The sequence below is a fragment of the Scyliorhinus torazame genome, chromosome 6, assembly GCF_047496885.1.
Source record: "Scyliorhinus torazame isolate Kashiwa2021f chromosome 6, sScyTor2.1, whole genome shotgun sequence".
NCBI lineage: Eukaryota > Metazoa > Chordata > Chondrichthyes > Carcharhiniformes > Scyliorhinidae > Scyliorhinus > Scyliorhinus torazame.
Window position 1 is genome coordinate 232,710,932 of NC_092712.1, and position 17,621 is coordinate 232,728,552.

The following is a 17,621-nucleotide window of genomic DNA, read 5'->3' on the forward strand; positions in this document are numbered from 1 at the left end:
ATTGCTGGGAGGGAGGAGGAGTGAACATTGCGGGGAGGGAGGAGGGGTAAACATTGCTGGGAGGGAGGAGGAGTGAACATTGCTGGGAAGGAGGAGGGTTGAACATAGCTGGGAGGGAGGAGTGAACATTGCTGGAAGGGAGGGGTGAACATTGCTGGGAGGGAGGACGAGTAAACATTGCTGGGAGAGGGGAAGAGTGAACATTTCTGGGAGGGAGGAGGGATGAACATTGCTGGGAGGGAGGAGGAGTGTACATTGCTGGGAGTGAGGAGGAGTGAACATTGTTGTGAGGGAGGAGGAGTGAACATTGTTGGGAGGGAGGAGGGTTGAACATTGCTGGGAGGGAAGAGTGAACATTGCTGGGAGGGAGAGGTGAACATTGCTGGGAGGGAGGAGGAGTGAACATAGCTGGGAGGGAGGAGGAGTGAACATTGCTGGGAGGGAGGAGGAGTGAACATTGCTGGGAGGGAGGGGTGAACATTGCTGGGAGGGAGGAGGGAAGAACATTGCTGGGAGGGAGGAGGAGTGAACATTGCTGGGAGGGAGGAGGAGTGAACATTGCTGGGAGGGAGGGGGATGAAAATTGCTGGGAGGGAGGAGGAGTGAACATTGCTGGGAGGGAGGGGTGAACATTGCTGGGAGGGAGGAGGAGTGAACATTACTGGGAGGGAGGAGCGAAAAACATTGCTCGGCGGGAGGAGGAGTGAACATTGCTGGGAGGGAGGAGGAGTGAACATTGCTGGGAGGGAGGAGGCGTGAACATTGCTGGGAGGGAGGAGGAGTGAACATAGCTGGGAGGGAGGAGGGGTAAACATTGCTGGGAGGGTGGAGGGATGAACATTGCTGGGAGGGAGGCAGAGTGAACATTGCCACGAGGAGGAGGTGTGAACAGTGCTGGGAGGGAGGAGGGATGAACATTGCTGGGAGGGGGGAGGAATGAACATTGCTGGGAGGGAGGAGGGGTGAACATTGCTGGGATGGAGGAGGTGTGCACATTGCTGGGAGGGAGGAGGGATGAACATTGCTGGGAGGGAGGAGGGGTGAGCATTGCTGGGAGGGAGGAGGGGTGAACATTGCTGGGAGGGAGGAGGTGTGAACATTGCTGGGAGGGAGGACGAGTGAACATAGATGGGAGGGAGGAGGGATGAACATTGCTGGGAGGGAGGAAGAGTGAACATTGCTGGGAGTGGGAGGTGTGAACATTGCTGGGAAGGATGAGGGATGAACATTGCTGTGAGGGGGAGGAATGAACATTGCTGGGAGGGAGGAGGGGTGAACATTGCTGGGAAATGGAGGAGTGAACATTGCTGGGAGGGGGGAGGGGTGACATTGCTGGGAGGGAGGAGGGATGAACATTGCTGGGAGGGGGGCAGAATGAACATTGCTTGGAGGGAGGAGGGGTGAACATTGCTGGGAGGGAGGAGGGGTGAACATTGCTGGGAGGGAGGAGGAGTGAACATTGCTAGGAGGGAGGAGGAGTAAACATTGCTGGCAGTGAGGAGGGGTAAACATTGCTGGGATGGAGGAGGGTTGAACATAGCTGGGAGGGAGGAGGAGTGAACATTGCTGGGAGGGAGGAGGAGTGAACATTGCTGGGAGGGGGGAGGATTGAACATAGCTGGGAGGGATGGCTGAACATTGCTGGAATGGAGGGGTGAACATTGCTGGGAGGGAGGAGGAGTGAACATTGCTGGGAGGGAGGACGAGTGAACATTGCTGGGAGAGGGGAGGAGTGAACATTGCTGGGAGGGAGGAGGAGTGAACATTGCTAGGAGGGTGGAGGGGTGAACATTGCTGGCTGGGAGGAGGGGTAAACATTGCTGGGAAGGAGGAGGGTTGAACATAGCTGGGAGGGAGGAGGAGTGAACATTGCTGGGAGGGAGGAGGAGTGAACATTGCTGGGATGGGGGAGGAATGAACATAGCTGGGAGGGAGGAGGAGTGAACATTGCTGGGAGGGAGGAGGAGTGAACATTGCTGGGATGGGGGAGGAATGAACATAGCTGGGAGGGAGGAGGAGTGAACATTGCTGGGAGGGATGGGTGAACATTGCTGGAAGGTCGGGGTGAACATTGCTGGGAGGGAGGAGGAGTGAACATTGCTGGGAGGGAGGACGAGTGAACATTGCTGGGAGAGGGGAGGAGTGAACATTGCTGGGAGGGAAAAGGAGTGAATATTGCTGGGAAATGGAGGAGTGAACATTGCTGGGAGGGGGGAGGGGGATGAACATTGCTGGGAGGGAGGAGGGATGAACATTGCTGGGAGGGGGCAGAATGAACATTGCTTGGAGGGAGGAGGGGTGAACATTGCTGGGAGAGAGGAGGGGTGAACATTGCTGGGAGGGAGGAGGAGTGATCATTGCTAGGAGGGAGGAGGAGTGAACATCGCTGGCAGGGAGGAGGGGTAAACATTGCTGGGAGGGTGGAGGGGTGAACATTGCTGGGAGGGAGGAGGAGTGAACATTGCTGGGAAGGAGGAGGGTTGAACATAGCTGGGAGGGAGGGGTGAACATTGCTGGAAGGGAGGGGCGAACATTGTTGGGAGGGAGGAGGAGTGAACATTGCTGGGAGGGAGGAGGAGTGAACATTGCGGGGAGGGAGGAGGGGTAAACATTGCTGGGAGGGAGGAGGAGTGAACATTGCTGGGAAGGAGGAGGGTTGAACATAGCTGGGAGGGAGGAGTGAACATTGCTGGAAGGGAGGGGTGAACATTGCTGGGAGGGAGGACGAGTAAACATTGCTGGGAGAGGGGAAGAGTGAACATTTCTGGGAGGGAGGAGGGATGAACATTGCTGGGAGGGAGGAGGAGTGTACATTGCTGGGAGTGAGGAGGAGTGAACATTGTTGTGAGGGAGGAGGAGTGAACATTGTTGGGAGGGAGGAGGGTTGAACATTGCTGGGAGGGAAGAGTGAACATTGCTGGGAGGGAGAGGTGAACATTGCTGGGAGGGAGGAGGAGTGAACATAGCTGGGAGGGAGGAGGAGTGAACATTGCTGGGAGGGAGGAGGAGTGAACATTGCTGGGAAGTGGAGGAGTGAACATCGCTGGCAGGGAGGAGGGGTAAACATTGTTGGGAGGGTGGAGGGGTGAACATTGCTGGGAGGGAGGAGGAGTGAACATTGCTGGGAGGGACGACGAGTGAACATTGCTGGGAGAGGGGAGATATGAACATTGCTGGGAGGGAGGAGGAGTGAACATTGCTGGGAGTGAGGAGGGTTGAACATTGCTGGGAGGGAAGAGTGAACATTGCTGGGAGGGAGGAGGGATGATCATTGGTGGGAGGAGGGAGGAGTGAACATTGCTGGGAGGGAGAGGTGAACTTTGCTGGGACGGAGGAGAGTGAACATTGCTGGGAGGGAGGAGGAGTGAACATAGCTGGGAGGGAGGAGGGATGAACATTGCTGGGAGGGAGGAGGAGTGAACATTGTTTGGAGGGAGGGGGTGGAACATTGCTGGGAGGGGGAGTAGTGAACATTGCTGGGAGGGAGGAGGGATTAACATTGCTGGGATGGGGGAGGGGTGAACATTGCTGGTAGGGGGAGGGGTGAACATTGCTGGGAGGGGGCGAAGAATGAACATTGCTGGGAGGGAGGAGGGGTGAACATTGCGGGGAGGGAGGAGGGGTGAACATTGCTGGGAGGCAGGAGGAATGAACATTGCTGGTAGGGAGGAGGAGTGAACATTGCTGGGAGGAATGAGGGGTGAACATTGCTGGGAGGGAGGAGTTGTGAACATTGCTGGGAGGGAGGAGGGGTGAACATTGCTGGGAGGGAGGAGGAGGGAACATTTCTGGGAGCGAGGAGTAGTGAACATTGCTGGGAGGGGGGGAGGAATGAACATTGCTGGGAGGGAGGGGTGAACATTGCTGGAAGGGAGGGGTGAACATTGCTGGGAGGGAGGAGGAGTGAACATTGCTGGGAGGGAGAAGGGAAGAACATTGCTGGGAGGGAGGAGGAGTGAACATTGCTAGGAGTGAGGGCGAGTGAACATTGCTGGGAGGGAGGAGGAGTGATCATTCCTGGGAGCGGCGAGGAATGAACATTGCTGGGAGTGAGGAGTGAACATTGCTGGGAAGGAGGAGGAGTGAACATTGCTGGGAGGGAGGAGGAGTGAACATTGCTGGGAGGGAGGGGGATGAAAATTGCTGGTAGGAAGGAGGAGTGAACATTGCTGGGAGGGAGGAGGGGTGAACATTGCTGGGAGGGAGGAGGATTGAACATTGCTGGGAGGGACGAGGATTGAACATTCCTGGGAGGGGGGAGGAATGAACACTGCTGGAAGGGAGGGGTGAACATTGCTGGAAGGGAGGGGTGAACATTGCTGGGAGGGAGGAGGAGTGAACATTACTGGGAGGGAGGAGGGAAGAACATTGCTGGGCGGGAGGAGGAGTGAACATTGCTGTGAGGGAGGAGGAGTGAACATTGCTGGGAGGGAGGAGGGGTGAACATTGCTGGGAGAGGGAGGGATGAACATTGCTGGGAGGGAGGAGGGGTGAACATTGCTGGGAGGAAGGAGGGTGAACATTGCTGCGAGGGAGGATGGTGAACATTGCTGGGAGGGAGGAGGGATGAACATTGCTGGGAGGGAGGAGGGTGAACATTGCTGGGAGGGAGGAGGGTGAACATTGCTGCGAGGGAGGATGGTGAACATTGCTGGGAGGGAGGAGGGATGAACATTGCTGGGAGGGAGGTTGAGGGAACATTGCTGGGATGGGGAGGAGTGAACATTGCTGGGAGTGAGGAGGGATGAACATTGCTGGGAGTGGGGAGGAGTGAACATTGCTGGGCTAGTTCGCTGTTGATTCCAGCCCTACAGACCCCAGAGTCGGACACAAGTTAATTAATCGATAATTTGTATAATGTTTCTGAGATCTTTGGCTCTTGACTGCTCCAATGACTCACAGGCACCCGATTTGTCAATGACTCACTGCGGGAGGTTTCTCCCTCAGCCGACGGCGAAATCAGGAAACGCAATTGATCGGAATATCCGTTTTGATGCCAAAATCGTAGTGGACGCCGGTTTCGTACCAAACCTCAATTCTCGGGTGCTTCGTCAGCGGAGTCAGTGCATTCTACTCCGCACCTACAGTAAACACCGTTTGCACATCATTAGCGGGCCTGAGTCAGTATTCCCCAGGGCCTCTGCGATTCTCTGTCTCCACTGGGGCAAATTACCGGTGGCAAGGTTTACTTGCGCTTTTAACAATTTGGAAATAGGCACTGTATCTGATGAGGGAGAGAGAGGAGGAGGACACAGAGAGGCATGACCGTTTGCTGCCGGTCCTGATATTGGCTGGGGAAATGCCAGGGGTAGGTGTGATGGGGGTAACAGGCCATGGGGCTGGGGTGACCCCCCACGGGACTGGGGCAGTGTACAGGCATGGACCTCAATTGTCGCAGCCTGCAAGGCAGCCATCTTGCTGCACACCCCACTGACCACCCACAGTGACCCGGGCTCGTGCAGCGTGACACCGGCCGTATGGGCGCCCCCACCCACCCACCCCCAATTCCCACCCCTACTCTTCAACCCACCTCCCCCACACCCCAGCTCCCACCCTCCACCCCACCACGCCCGCACCCCAGCCCCCACCCTCCACCTGACAGACCGGACAAGCTGTCGAAGACTCGGGCTGCGCAGGGGAACAGTGTGATATATCTGCCGGAACATGGTGCACCTGGCATCGCTGGGGGAATGGGGGGGGGGGGACACCGGCTCCCGGTGACCATCAACTATAATGCTGGATAGTTCAGTCACCTTGAACTATAATGCCCTGAGGTCCTTCCAGGCGCTGAGTGGAGACCTGTCCGGGATCTCAGAGAGCTCCGTGCACAGGTGCATCCATGTCGTCACGGAGGCCCTATCTGCCTGGTCGGCACAGTACATCCATTTCAATATGGACTGAGCCCACCAGGATGCCTGGGCAGCATGGTTCGCCGCCATTTCTGAAATGCCTCGGGTCCAGGGGGCGATCAACGGGATGCATGTCACCTTACAAGCACCTGCAGGTAACACGCGATTCTCACAAATCAACAGGGGTTCCACTCGATGAACTTGCAGCTCATATACACGTCTGTCCCTGATCCCCGGGCAGTGTGCATATCGGCTTCATCTGGCACACTCAGACGTTCCTGCCGTTATTCTCTGCGCTCGTGGTTGATGTCACCTATCCGGAGGCCACAGAGCGACATGGAGACCTCCTACAACGACGCCCTAGCAGCGACCAGGTGGGTGATCGTGTGGTGCTTCAGCATCCTGGAGATATGGTTCAGGTCCGGGACCATTCTGGAGGTGCCCTCCTGTATGGGGGGTGGGAAACTGGAGCGGTGAACGCAGGCTAAACTGCAGTCCCTGGGCCAAGCCCCCCCCCCAATGTCTGCCCATTCCACCTCCCCACCCGTGCCCCCTCTGCGACCAGCTCAGACCAGCACCCCTCACACCGAGGCAGGTTGTAACATTGTGCATAATATTGGCTCCCCCGCCACCTGGGCTGCCGGTCCGCTGCCGCCTCATCTAGGGTCTGCATTGAGCACAGGAAGTGGATCACCTGTGTCATGGACTGCGCCACATCATGCTGTGACTATGCCACCACCTGCTGGGTGTGTGCCACATCAGCTAGTGGCTGCGCCATTTCCCTCTGGGACTGGGCCACCTCCATCTGCGTCTGTGCCACGTCGGCCAGCGCCTGGAAGACGCTCTCAGCCATGGCCAGGTGTGACTGGGCCATGTTCAAGAGCCACATCCAGGTAACTCTGACACATAGCTGTCTATGAGAGGGCTTCCCTGTCCTGGCCCCGGCCACCGCCACAGGCCTTGAGCATGTTGCTCCGTGGCCGAAATTTTCGCCCCCCAAGGCCTTCATCGCGAACGGCACCTCTGCAGTGTTGGCCTGGGTGGCATGCATGAATGGCACCACCTCCTGCTCCTGCACACAGTTGGACTCCTCCAACTGCAATGCAGGTGCTGGATGCTCGCCGACAACCCCTCATGTAGTCCCTGGCTCTGCAACTGCTTCTCCACGATCGATAACACTGTGTGCTGGGAAGGCATGAGGGTGAGTGGTGGGAGTGGGGCATAGGGGTGGTGTGGGTTTGAGGGTAGTGTGGGGGTGGGTGTGAGGGTAGTGGGAGGCGGTGTTGGGTGTGATGGTGTTGTGGGGAGGAGTGACACGTGTGCCATAGGGAACTGCAACTCAGCGGGGTCGCACTTACTCACCCGATTCCGACCTCCACCCCAGTGACTGCCCTTTCTTCGAGTCTGCTGACCATGTCTCTCTGCCCTGCTGCAGTGAGGGGCCACAGATCTGGCAGGCCCCTTCCAGTCGTCTCCTCCTAGCAGGTGGGGTTGGGTTTGGGGAGTGTGGGACTTGTCGCGGAGTTCTTGATGCGGCAGAGAATCCAGAGTCAGCCAAGAAACAGTCACCTGCTGATGGTGGCATCGTGGTTCGCGCCAGCGGAAGGATGAAAATCAGTCAACTTGTTGCTGGGAACCGGCCGTTCTCCAGGTCTGCGTGAATCTCCAATTCTCAGGGCCGAGATTCACGTGGGTGAGAATTGGTGCAAATATTTTCCAGCGTGGCCCTGGTGTGATTGGCCTTGTGGTGGGAAAAAGGGGTAACTTTTTAAAATAAATTTAGCCAGCCCAATTCATTTTTTCCAATTAAGGGGCAATTTAGCGTGGCCAATCATCAAGCCTGCTTTGGGTTGTGGGGGCGAAAACCACGCAGACACGGGGAGAATGTGCAAAACTCCACACGGACAGTGACCCAGAGCCGGGATCGAACCTGGGACCTCGGCGCCTTGAGGCAACAGGGCTAACCCACTGCGCCACCATGCTGCCTGAAGGGGTAACTCAGAGACCACCCGAAGAAAACCCCCCACCAGAGACCCACCAGCAGAGAGACACTCACCAGAAATCAGCACCCCTTTAATTTATGCTCCCAGAGCAAGCGCAAATCAGCAACGATTCATCTCTGGCCGGAGAAGATAAATCTCCCAACCGGAGAATTCTGGCTTTTAAAATCAAGATGCTGTTTGACCAAGAGCCAATGAAGGTCAGCACCTACTGGAGTGATAGGGGAAAGGGATTTGTTGTGAGTTCAGGCATGGGCAGCAGAATTTTGGGTGACCTCAAGTTAACATATGACAGCCCCATTATTGGAGAATCCAGCCGAGGGTCTGAAAGTCCAGCCAGGTGAGCATAGGAATAATGATGTCCAGAGCTAACAACGCCATGAATGAGAGTTTCAGCAGCAAATAAGGTAAGATGATAAGAAGTTGGGCAATGTTACAGAGGTGGAAATAGATGGTCTTAATAGTGGCATGAATTTGAGGTGAGAAGCTCTTCTCAGGATCTGTGTGACAACAAAGTTACAAATAGTCTGGTTTAGTCGCAAACTGTTACTTGGGAGCAGGATGGAATTGATAGTTAGGAAACAGGGGCATCATTCTCCGCCGGCGGGAGGCTCCGTTTTGCCGGCGCCCGGGGGTTTCCCGACGGCGCGGGGCTGCCCCACAATGGGAAACCCCATTGACCGGCCGGTGTAACGGAGCATCCCGCCGGCGGGTCGGGGCAGAAATGTGGCGGGGCGGGATGGAGAATTTCGCTCCAGAATTTGGAGTGAAAACTGAAAATAACAGCTTTAGCCGTCCCAATATTCAACTGAAGGAAATTTCTGCTCTTCCAGTTCTGGATGTTGGATAAGCCATCTGATACTACGGGAGGTTTTTTTTCATTCTTGAGGCACGATTCTGCATTTGGGGGACTATGGGCGCGATTCTCCGAAATGGAGACAGAGGGCTAGATTCTCCCTTACCCGGCGGGGTGGGGGGTACCCGGAACCGAGGAGTGGCGTGAACGACTCCGGTGTCAGGCCACCCCAAAGGTGCGGACTCCTCCGCGCCTTCAGGGGCTAGGCCGGCCCCAGAGTGGTTTGGCCGAGCCGGCAGGCGGGGAAGGGGCTTGGCGCCACGCCAACCGCTGCGCAGGGCCTCCGCCGGGCAGCACGAGTTGGCGCATGCGTGGGAGCACCAGCGTGTGCTGGCGCCATCCCGGCACATGTGCAGGGGGGGTCATCTCCGCATCGGCCATGGCGGAGGACCACAGCAGCCGACGCGGAGGAATAGAGTGCCCCCACGGCACAGGCCTGCCCGCGGATCGGTGGGCCCCAATCGTGGGCCAGGCCACTGTGGAGAGAACTCCCGGGGCCAGATCCCCGCCCCCCCCCCCCCCCTCGCACCCCCGAGAACCCCAGAGGACGCCCACACTGTCAGGTCCCGTCGGTAAGGACCTACTCTAATTTACGCCGGCGGGACAGCCAAAACATGGGCGGCCACTCGGCCCATCACGGGTCGAAGAATCGCTGGGGGGCCCACCGCCAACGGCCGCCGACCAGCACGGCGCGATTCCAGCCCCTGCCAAATCTCCGGCGCCGGAGAATTCAGCAGCCGGCGGTGGCGGGATTCTCGCGCCCCCCGCCGATTCTCCGACCCGGCGGGGGGGGTCAGAGAATACGCCAAGAGTGTTCACGCCATCGTGATTCAGTAGAGATTCTGCCCCCCCCCCCCCCCCCCCCCCCAGGGGGCCAGCATGACGCTGGAGTGGTTCCTGCCACTCCAGCCTCCCTTCCCGGCGCCAACTGGGCACAGCGCCAACCCATACATGCACAGTTGGGCCGCATCAAGCCGCGCATGCGCGGGGGGGCACGTCCTCAGCCCGCCGGCCCCGACGCAAGATGGCGTGGGGGTTCAGGGGCCGGCCGTGTAATAATATAGGGCCGGGGCTGGATAGGCTGGCCTACCGATCGGTGGGCCCCGATCGCGGGCCAGACCCTACAGAGGCCCCCCCGGTGAAGGAACGCTTTTCCCCGCCCCACGGGCCGACCCCCCGACCATATGCGCAGTGTTTCCGCCAGCTGTGAACCGGTGTGAATGGCGTCGGCGGGACTCTGCCGTTTCCGTGCGGCTGCTCGGCCCATCAAGGCCGGAGAATTGGCATCCCGCGATCGGCGGCGTGCCAAACGCGCCGGCGCAAATGGCGCCAATTCTCCGCTCCTCGGAGAATCGCCTGCCAGCGTTGGACTGGCGCCGCGGGAAGAAATGGCGCGAATGGCGATTCTCCCATACGGCGCAGCATGGGAGTATCGCACTCTATGTTCTCCCGCCAGAGTTAAATTCTACATGATTTGCCCAATTCCCAATCCTTAGCCATGCAAATTTTTGGGAGGGCTTGGGTGGGTCAGTGCAGACTCGATGGGCTGAATGGCATCCTTCTGCACTGTATATTCTATACAAAGAATTCCCAAGCAATTTTGAGCGGGTGGCTCGATAGCGAGGTCGCACACTGCTGACCAACCTGCACCATAATTCAGCCAACCCCCACCAGAGCACAATTCAGCCCCACACCCCCAGATGTTTTGGGTTCCCCTCCTCAGCATAGGAGTAACCTGATCCTTCCGCCCCAACAAGACCGCCTAAATAAAGAGACACCCCCACAGAGACCCCTTAAATAATGATACCCACCACAGCCCCTCCCTACCCCCAAAGAGAGAACCCTGTCGGAAAGCCCCCCAAAAAGGAGACCCCTAGAAGCTAGAGAGCTGTCCAGCCAAAGGCAGTGAAAATAATCTCTGCTTTAACCCTCACCTGGGCAATACACCTGCTGGCTCAGGCAGAGGAAGCAGCATCTGCCAATTCCTAGAAAGAGAAAACCAGCCAGCTGGGTTTTAACCCCCTCAAGCCTTTCATTCATTTCTCTTTGATATTGATTTTACTGGGCTGTGATTGACAGCTTCCAAACAACCCCAGCTGTCAGCATTGTTCCATTCAATTTCCTAACTTCTTTCATGGTTGAGTAATTCTGAAGTGGTCTGACCGCAATGTTTATAAACATCAAACTTTAATTGTCAGCTCCTGGATCACTGCAAACTGAGTTAAATGCTGTCAGTTTCTGGCTGACCAATTCAAAGTCATTCTCTCTTCTAGGTCCTCGGGGGTCTCTGGTGGGGCATCTCTTTATTTAGGGGATCTCTGCGAGGGGTATCCTTATTTAGGGGATCTCTGGTGGGGCGGGGGTTCAGAATTCCTAGTCTCTGACCTGGTCTGGTAGCCACACTATTTTTATGACTAGTCCTGTTCAGTTTCTGGTCAATGGTAACCCCCAGAATGTTCATGATCATTATGGAGGATATAGAGGGGGCATGGCGTAACATGTGAATATCTGGGGCATGAAGGGGCTGCGGGGATGGGTGGGAGTTGATGGGTGATGTTTGGGGGCGGGGATAAGAAGAAATTTGGGCGCTGGGCTGCTGTCCTCGAGAACTGAGGTGGGTCTTCGAACTATATCTCTGCGCCCACTCTCCTCCAGCACTGCATTGCAATTCGTAAACTGCTCATGGGCCCCACTTCCTGCCTGAAAAGACAAAATTCCCAAACCAAGTCAGTCACGAGTCAGGTATGCATTTTGGAAGCTGTAAAGGTGCAAGACTTGCATTCTGCGGGCCCGAGACGAAAATCTAAGCCGTGGTTTCTCTTCACCTTCACTGTCTTCTTGCTCTTCTTGCACTGACGGTGAATGTTCAATTCTTGAATATCTGAAATAAAAAAGGACAAGAACAGGGTTGTGGTGAGCAGGTAAGAGAAAGTAAGAAGTGCATGCTTAGGCCATTTGCGCACTCTCAGTCAGAAGAGATTGCACAATGTAAGAGAAGTGGGATGCATGAAGCAAGATTCGGTATGAAAATACCCTCACTGATCGCACGAGTACCATGATCTCAACAGTCCCCCTTCTTATGATGGGCAGCATTGTCTCCTCAATGGGGTTAAATTGTGCCAGCAAACTTATCCTCCAGTCCTCTGCTACTAGATGTTCCCGATCGTGGGTGGGTCCAGAACCAGGGGTCACAGTCTGAGGATTCAGGGTAAACCATTTCAGACAGAAATGAGGACAGGTTTCTTCACCCAAAGAGTGGTGAGCCTGTGGAATTCATTACCACAGGAAGTAGTTGATGCTAAAACATTTGATATATTCAAGAGGCGGCTAGATACAGCACTTGGGACAAATGGGATCAAAGGTTATGGGCAGAAAGCAGGATTAGGCAATTGAGTTGGATGATCAGCCATGATCGTGATAAATGGCAGAGCAGTCTCGAAGGACCAAAAGGCCTTCTGCTGCTCATTTCTTCGATGTATCTATGTACCTTGCTTGTAAATAAGTACTTAGTGCCTGCACCATGAATTATGCCACATATGCAATTGTGTAACATGGTAATTTTACTGTAATTCTGTTCCTTAATCTAAATATGATCAGATATCAAGACAGCACAATTTCTAGTATTCAGATTAGGAAGTGGATGGTTTGTGTGCTTGTGGGAGGTGATTGAGTGAGATGTTGCTTTAAAAAAAAACTCTGTGCCAAGTGTGGAATAGGAACAACATAGGAACATAGGAATTAAGAGCAGGGGCGTCATTCTCCGACCCCCCCCCGCCGGGTCGGAGAATGGCCGTTGGCCGCCGTGAATCCCGCCCCCGCCCCCGCCGAAGTCTCCGGTACCGGAGATTGGGCGGGGGCGGGAATCGGGCTGCGCCGGTTGGCGGGACCTCCCGCTGGATTCTCCGGCCCGGATGGGCCGAAGTCCCGCCCAGGAATTGCCTGTCCCGCCGACGTAAATCAAACCTGGTATTTACCGGCGGGACCAGGCGGCGTGGGCGGGCTCCGGGGTCCTGGGGGGGGGGGCACGGGGCGATCTGACCATGGGGGGTGCCCCCACGGTGGCCTGGCCCGCGATCGGGGCCCACCGATCCGCGGGCGGGCCTGTGCCGTGGGGGCACTCTTTCCCTTCCGCCTCCACTACGGCCTCCACCATGGCGGAGGCGGAAGAGACTCTCCCCACTGCGCATGCGCGGGAAACTGACAGCGGCCGCTGACGCTCCCGCGCATGCGCCGTATTTCCGCGCCAGCTGGCGGGGCAACAAACGCCATTTCCGCCAGCTGGCGGGGCGGAAATCCCTCCGGCGTCAGCCTAGCCCCTCAATGTTGGGGCTAGGCCGCCAAAGATGCGGAGCATTCCGCACCTTTGGGCCGGCGCGATGCCCGTCTGATTGGCGCCGCCTTTGGCGCCAGTCGGCGGACATCCCGCCGTTGGGGGAGAATTTCGCCCCTGAAGTAGACAATTCAGCCCTTCGAGCCTGATCTGCCATTCAATCAGATCATGGCTGATCGCTTCCTGGTCTCAAATCCACCTCCCTACCTGTCCCCCATATCCCTTTAACCCGCTTTTAAAATCAGAAATATATCTATCTCCTTCTTGAAACCATTTAATAACTTATTTCACCGCACTATGGGGCATCGAACTCCACAAATTCACCACCCTCTGCGAGACGTAGTTCATCCTCATCTCAGTTCTAGATCTACCGCCTCTCAACCGTGACCTCTTGTTGTGGTAAATAACTTTATTTTTAAACTCACAACAATGATTGCTGCTGGAATTATTTAAATTGAGACAAACACTGTGAAGGTAAGAAAATACCCAGAACTCACATACAAAACACATTGAGCATGGACAGTAAGAAAAGCCAGAGATTTTGTCCATGACAAAGACCATAGCATAAAATTACTCCAATTTGACATCACCGTTACACCGTGTTTAGGAGGGCAGATTTGAATGAAGTATCCAACCCGAAAGCATTGATGCTTAGGCTAAGTGACCGAAATGGAAAAATAATACACTTTCATCATATTAGCATTTCTCACCTCGGCCACTGCAACAAGAAAAATCATCCTTTTTTTTGAAAACACCTTTTCACTTCAATACGTTTGAAATGTATTTGACGCCAACATAATAAAATAAATAAAATGAAGTTTGCTGTTTCTCCACCTTGAAGTTTTTGAGAAAGTAAATGATGTGCGATAGACCAGAGGTGGATACGGGGGCTCAAGATCCGTGGCTTGTTATAGAAACATAAATTCCAAACCCAACAACTCCGATGGTGCAGTCATATCCTGTCCCCACACATCTTGCTTGTAAATAAGTACTTAGTGCCTGCACCATGAATTATGCCACAAATGCAATTGTGTAATGTGGTAATTTTACTGTAATTCTGCTCCTTAATCTAAATATGATCAGATATCAAGAGAGCACAATTTCTAGTATTCAGACCAGGAAGTGGATGGTTTGTGTATGCAAAGTGCTGACCTCAATTCTTCATTCTTGCTTCCTGCCAATTACAGGAGAATGGGAAGCAAAGACTACAGTTCAATGCACACAAAGAGCACTCAAACTCGGCTGGAAGAAAAATAAATACCTTGGAAAAGGATTTGGTTTTGAAGTATAATATATTTTTCACATGTTACTTTAGTTCATATTTACATGTGTAAACACATTACTCAGGAAGCAATTAGAGAGCACTGTGTCTTTGACATTACTTATTGCAAAACAATCCAGGAAATAACACATGTTTGGCTATGATCCCATGAGAACTGGCAGGGGAACAGTACCAGAGTTTAGAACTTCATACTTTTTTAGCACTCTAATTAATCTGTCAATCACTATATCCTGTAATCAACACATTCTGAAATCACTATTTTCTCAAGTCCCCTGCTTACCTCTCCAAACGCCACATACTTCGCTATGCTGTGTCTGTCAACATCACTCTTTAGTCAGTCTTTGGAAAGTGGGCAGAAAGGCAATTTATTGTTATTTCCTGTGAAAAAGTGGCCAGTGTATATTAAACTACATGTGTGAAGCAATTGTACAGCATTAAATTAGTTTAAAATAGAGTTAACTTTGTTGAAAAAACAGTTGAAACACATGGGCTGGGAATCTCTGATTCCCCGCCGGGTCGGAAAATCGTCGGGGGGATGCGAGAATCGCACCACGCTGTTCCGACGCCGGGCCAACGATTCTCCGGCGACTGGAGAATCGGCACCAATCGTGCCCACAGGGTCACCGCCGCACCGGTCGGAAGCCGTTGAAAGCGCCCCCCACCCCCCGGCGATTCTCCACGCCTCGATGGGCCAAGTGCCCGCCGAGTTCCGCTGCGCCCTGCCGCAGTGGGTTACGTATGGCCCTACCTGGCGGGACCTCGGAGTTCTGGCTGCAAAGGCCTTCCTGGTGGGAGGCGGGGGGATCCGACTCCGGGGAGGCGGGGGGGGGGCCTCCACGGTGGACAGGCCTGCGATCAGGGCCTACCGATCGGTGGGCGGACTAATTTCGAGAGGGGGGCCCCTGTAGGGCCCCTGCTATATTGTCCGGGGGCCGGCGCGGAGACGGTAACCCACGCGCATGCACGGACCCGCGCCGGCCATGGCGCACATGCGTGGACCCGCAACGGCTGTGGTGCACCGGCTTTTGAGCACCGGGCAGCGGACACCACTCCGGTGCCATACTAGCCCCCTAGGAAGGGGTGAATGCCTGGGCTTGGAGGCCCGTTGACGCCGGAGTCGCTCGTGCCGCTTTTGACGCCGGCGTCAGAACTTGGCCGCGGGAGCGGAGAATCCCAGCCATGAGATTTTAAGCTCCCATTCACTCCGAGCGGTTTCGGCAGCGCAAGCGGATAATATCGCGGATAGCCCTCAGACGCATTTCTCAGTGGCGTAACTGCAGGAAGCAATCGTCCCATACCCCGTTTAACTTTGAGAACCTCATTGTAGTACATAAGTAGATCATTATCAGGCCGATATGCCGAAATCATACCCCCACGCCAAATAGAACTTCAATGGTGGAGTGATGTCAGAACGGCGAGATGTACGACTGGTTTCAAAGGGCTGGTGTAATGCGCAGGGAGCGGCTCCGCATCTTTTGAGTGGAGGTGGCACAGTGGTTAGAACTACTGCCACACAGCTCCAGGGACCCAGGTTCAATTTCAGCTTCGGGTGACTGACGGTGTGGGGTTTGCACTTTCGACCTGTGTCTGTGTGGGTTTCCTCTGGGTGCTCCGGTTTCCTTCCACAGTCAAAAAATGTGCAGTTTAGGAGGATTGGCCATGATAAATTGCCCCTTAGTGTCCAAATGGTCATTTGCGGTTACTGGGTTACAGGGATAGCTCATGGTCGGGGTCGAGGCGTACTATTGATCCACCTCCAGTATGGAATAGACCAGCTGTTGCCTGGCTGCCCTTGCCTTCCTATCTTTGGATGCCATTGCACGCAATAAATTCCGCTCTTTTCACCACCTTAAGTGCTTCCCAGAATGTGGAGGGTGCGACCTCCCATTCTGGTTGTTGGAATGTACCCGTCTCAGGCCTGTGATATCCATCTGCAGAATGTCTTATCAGCCAGGAGGGCCATGTCCTGGCTCCAGGTGGGGGAGGTTTGTGCCTGGCCCGTCTCCAAGCTTACATCCATATTGTGTGGAGCGTAGTCGGGATTACGATTGCAGAGTACTCCGCTCCAAACTACTCCTGGAAGCACTGCATTCCCCACTACAAAAAAGTCGATCCTCGTATCTACCCTGTGTACTTGGTAGAAGAAGGAGGACTCCATCTCCCCTGGGTTTGTGAACCTCCATGTGTCCATTGCTCCCATCAGTTCCATGAAAACATTCAATTCCTTTGCCATGGTTGACTTTTTTTCCCCAACTTGGGGTTTGATCTGTCTGTCCTTGAGTCTTGCACGCAATTCAAGTCTCCCCCCACCGCACCCACCAATGACGAGTTGGTATGTGTCTGTGTCAGGGATTTCCGCCATCGTTTCCTTCATGAATTCCACGTCACCCATTTACAAGGACAACTGGTGCTCCTTCCAGGATACTGCTAATTATGATGTACCATCCCCCATAATCGTCTCGTCGCTGTAAATGTTGTCCTCTTATTGAGCCGTATGGCCACACCACTGGCCTTCGTCCCATAGCATGAATGGTACTCTGTCCCAAGTCAGCCCTTCACCCCTCAGGTTGGTCACCTGGAGGAAGACTATGTCTGCTCTCAGATTTTACAATGGCCGAAGACTCTGGATCTTTTCACCAGGCCGTTAAGTCCCCTGGCGTTCCAAGTGACTATTCTGATGGAGGGATTTTCTGCCCACCCCACCTCCTGCGGAATCAACCATACTTATCTTGTGGATGTGCCCCTACACTCCAGGATTTCCCTTTGTTTGTGGGCCACCCAAAGTGTCTGTTTTCAGTGCTCTTGTTTCCATTGTTGCCATGTGTAATCTGTCATATCCAGCCTTCTACCCCTCCCCCCATCCCTCGACTATCCCCCTGGACCATTCCAAACCCCTCCTCATACGCCCCTGTGGGCTTCCTCCCCCCAGCGGTGGCGGGATCCTTGTCGTCCTGCATGTACGCCATCACCTCAATCTTCCTCTCCTGAACTTTATTGACTCTGCCGCCGTTCCGTCTCCTTCGGTTGATGTCTGGCATGCCTCATTAATTTTTTAAAAATACATTTAGATTATCCAATTCATTTTTTCTAATTAAGGGGCAATTTAGCATGGCCAATTTACCTAGCCTGCATATCTTTAGGTTGTGGGGGCGAAACCCGCGCAAATACAGGGAGAATGGGCATGCCTCATTCATTGTGGTGGTGTTGGAGGAGGGTGGAGGTTTTTTCCCTGGGTTTTGCGGTCTATTTTTGGACTAATAGTGCCTAGTTTTCAGGAGGAGTGCCATCTTTCGTACGCCGGCTT

At 54.7% G+C, this 17,621-nt stretch overlaps 1 long non-coding RNA gene across 1 annotated transcript in view; it reads right to left on the reverse strand.

Annotated features, from left to right (window-relative positions):
- Positions 1-10,960: 10,960 nt before the first annotated feature.
- Positions 10,961-17,621, reverse strand: part of LOC140425782 (uncharacterized) — a 149,170-nt gene continuing 142,509 nt past the window's right edge. The window contains exon 3 of the long non-coding RNA XR_011948000.1: positions 10,961-11,586. This is a non-coding gene — a long non-coding RNA (uncharacterized lncRNA). The remainder of the gene's footprint in view (positions 11,587-17,621) is intronic.